Raw genomic sequence first — 4,083 nt, 5'->3', positions numbered from 1 at the left:
AGAACGAGTGTAGATGCAAGTATGTGCTTTTAAGGGAAACTCGAGAACCAACTGTCCCGAGTATGCTATCCCGCTATCGATGACTGCTTTTACCTTTCAATGTCGTAGATCCAACTCCGGACAAGCTACAACAAAAGATTGTATCAACAACTATACAACCTAAACAACAAACAACGGTTCAAGGAAATCTCTTTACCGATCTTCGTCCAACTCTTGACGAACAATGCTGCTAACACGGGCTGGACAAACTCCAAACGAATCTGTTCAGATACAAATCAAAGATCAATTACCATGATCGACTTACAAGCCGAGTTCAACAACTCAATAACGGTTCGAAATCCCCAAAACTCAAATCGACGGCATAACGGCTATAAACTGAACAAACCGACAACGCAGACAGCAGTTCAATAGCGATATCAACTCAATTCAATGCTAATACAACAACAACAAGACAAACCCAACAAATCTCAAAATCATGATTTTCGAAAATAGCTTCCAAAAATCATAACAATTCCGAACGTCGCTCTAATTCAAAACCGACAGATAAAAAACGATCAGAACTCCGCCAAGAACAACATACTAGAATCTAGATCGATTCTAACAACCTTTGAAAAACAAAACATATCTGATCGGAGAAATACTTACGGTATAACGGAGCTCTCACTGCAGTGATCACTAATCTGCCTTCAGAAATAATTTCTAACGGCCGGATCGAGCTCGGGAGGAAATCTGCAAGCTTGGAAAAGCTTGAAGGCGTCTTCAATGGAGGAGCTCGATTTAGGGAAGATGATGAAATGATTTCCAAGTCAAACAAATGTGTAGATAATATATAAAAATCAATATTTGCGTTTTAGTCCCTGAAATTTCCAAAATTTGCAAAAAGGACCCTGATCAAAATCAAACCGGCTCAAGAACTCTGAAATCTCTGATTAACTCAAATCAAACAGGGCGTTACAATTCTCCCTCACTAAGAAGAGATTTCGTCCTCGAAATCAATGAGAACCACAACTCATAAGATAGAATAAAGAACTAAAGACAGTAAGAAGAACTCACGTCATCCGAATAACTCCGGAAATCACTGTCTCATGTCAGACTCTATCTCCCAAGTTGCTTCCTCGACGCCGTGACGGCTCCACTGCACTTTCACCAACGGAATCGACTTGGTCCTGAGTTGTTTCTCCTTCCGATCAAGGATCTGAATCGGTTGCTCAAAGTAGCTCAGAGTCTCGTCTAACTCGGCTTCGTCAGGCTGAAGGATATGTGAAGGATCTGGATGATACTTTCGCAGCATAGAGACGTGAAAAACGTCGTGAATACCAGATAAAGACGGAGGAAGTGCAAGTCGGTAGGCAAGATCGCCTATCTTCTCGAGAATCTCGTACGGACCGATGAATCTCGGAGATAACTTCCCTCTCTTACCGAATCTGACAGTGCCCCTGAACGGAGAAATCTTAAGGAAAACGTGGTCTCCCTGCTCAAAACTCAGAGGTCTACGTCTGACGTTCGCATACTTCGCCTGTCTATCTTGAGCTGACTTCATTCTGGTCTGAATGATCTTAACCTGCTCTGCCATATCTCTAAGCATATCCGGTCCCAAATCTGGTGACTCGGACAAGTCATCCCAAAACAACGGAGATCGGCATTTCTTACCGTACAATGCCTCAAAAGGCGCCATACCGATACTCGTTTGGAAGCTGTTGTTGTAAGAAAACTCGACAAGAGGCAAAGAATCCTGCCAACTAGTGCCAAAATCTAGCACTACCGCTCGCAGCATATCCTCTAACGTCTGGATAGTCCGCTCTGACTGTCCATCGGTCTGAGGATGATAAACTGTACTCAGATGCAATCGAGTACCAAGTGCCCCCTGAAGACTGTACCAAAAGTGAGAAGTGAATCTAGGATCTCTGTCTGAAACGATCGACTTTGGCACACCATGCAATCTCACAACATTGCTAACATACAACTCAGCCATCTGATCATGACGATACGTCATCCTGTACGGAATAAAACACGCAGACTTCGTCAATCGGTCGATCACTACCCAAATGGCATCGCATCCTCGAATGGATCGTGGTAGCTTCGTGACGAAATCCATGGAAATGTGATCCCACTTCCATTCAGGAACAGATAGACTGTGCAACAGACCTCCTGGTCGCTTCCGTTCTGCTTTCACCTGTTGACAATTCAAACAACGAGATACAAACCTCGCTACGTCGCTCTTTATTTTCTTCCACCAGAACTGGTTCTTCAGATCGTTGTACATCTTACGACCTCCAGGATGAATACTAAACCGACTGCAATGAGCCTCTCGGAGAATACGCTGTCTCAACTCCGAAATATCAGGCACAACAATACGGTTATTCACGAACAAAACATCATCTCTAACCTGGAATTCAGACTGATGACCCAATGTGACTTTCTCTACTGAAATCTGGATGCTCGGCTCAGACTTCTGTGCTTCTCTGATTGCAACAAACAACTCTGGCTCGGCTTGAATAGCAAACACTCTGATAGTCTCCCTATCTGTTTCGAACTCTAAACCAGAAGTGCAACAATCATCGATCAACTGAGAAACACCGATAGTAGAAAGAGATAAAGAACAAAGCTTTCGGCTCAAGGCATCTGCAACTGCATTAGACTTCCCCGGATAGTACTTGATTTCACAGTCGAAATCCTTCAACAGATCTAACCATCTTCTCTGTCTCATATTTAGCTCTGCCTGTGAAAACAAGTACTTAAGGCTCTTATGGTCAGAAAAGATCTCGAAAGACTCACCATAAAGATAGTGACGCCAGATCTTCAGAGCAAAGACGATCGCAGCTAGTTCAAGATCATGGACCGGATAACGAGTCTCGTGCGGTTTCAGCTGCCTCGATGCATACGCTATCACATGCTTATGCTGCATAAGAACACAACCCAAGCCTCGGTTAGAAGCATCACAATAGACTGTGAAACCTCCAGTACCCTTTGGAATAGAAAGAATTGGAGCACTGGTCAGTCTTCTCTTCAGATCAACAAAGCTAGCCTCACAATCTGGAGTCCAAACAAAAGGCGCATTCTTCTGAGTCAGCTGGGTAATAGGCTTGGCAATAGATGAGAAACCCTCGATGAAACGACGATAATAACCAGCTAAACCCATGAAGCTTCGGATCTCCGGCACTGAAGTAGGTCTAGGCCAATTCATAACCGCTTCAATCTTGCTGGGATCGACAGAAATCCCATCTTCAGAAATAATATGACCGAGAAAGACAACTCGATCTAACCAGAATTCACACTTAGACAGCTTGGAAAACAACTGCTCAACTCGCAAAATCTACAGTACGGTCCTCAAGTGCTCTGCATGGTCAGTACGGTTCTTCGAGTAGATAAGAATATCATCGATAAAGATAATGACGAACTCATCTAAATAACGCTGAAAGATACGGTTCATCAAACCCATAAAAACTGCTGGGGTGTTAGTCAAACCGAACGGCATGACTATAAACTCAAAGTGACCATACCTCATCCTGAATGCGGTCTTAGAAACGTCTTCCTCTCGCACTCTCAACTGGTGATAACCTGACCTCAGATCAATCTTAGAGTAAACAGAGGAACCCTGCAGCTGATCAAACAAGTCATCTATTCGGGGTAAAGGATACCTGTTCTTAACTGTAGCCTGATTCAATTGACGGTAGTCGATACAGAGCCGCATAGAACCATCCTTCTTCCGAACGAATAGAACAGGAGCACCCCAAGGCGATACACTAGGTCTGATGTATCCCTTGGCAATCAAATCCTCAAGCTGCTCCTTCAACTCTCTCAATTCAACAAGTGCCATACGATAAGGAGCTTTTGAAATAGGTTGAGTACCTGGCACTAAGTCAATGCTGAATTTGATTTCTCGAATAGGTGGCAAACCAGGAACATCTTCCGGGAACACATCCGCAAATTCTCTAACCACCAGTAAATCTACCAAAGCTGGGCTAGATTTCAGTACATCAACTGCATACACCAAAAATCCTTCTACACCTTTCTGTAGCAAACGAGTCATAGATAACACTGAAATCAAAGGAATTCTAGATCGAGAACCCTTACCAAAGAATT

This window comes from Henckelia pumila, chromosome 3 (assembly GCF_033568475.1).
Source record: "Henckelia pumila isolate YLH828 chromosome 3, ASM3356847v2, whole genome shotgun sequence".
Classification (NCBI taxonomy): Eukaryota; Viridiplantae; Streptophyta; class Magnoliopsida; order Lamiales; family Gesneriaceae; genus Henckelia; species Henckelia pumila.
The sequence above is the reverse complement of the archived record's forward strand: the minus strand, read 5'-3'. Positions refer to the sequence as shown.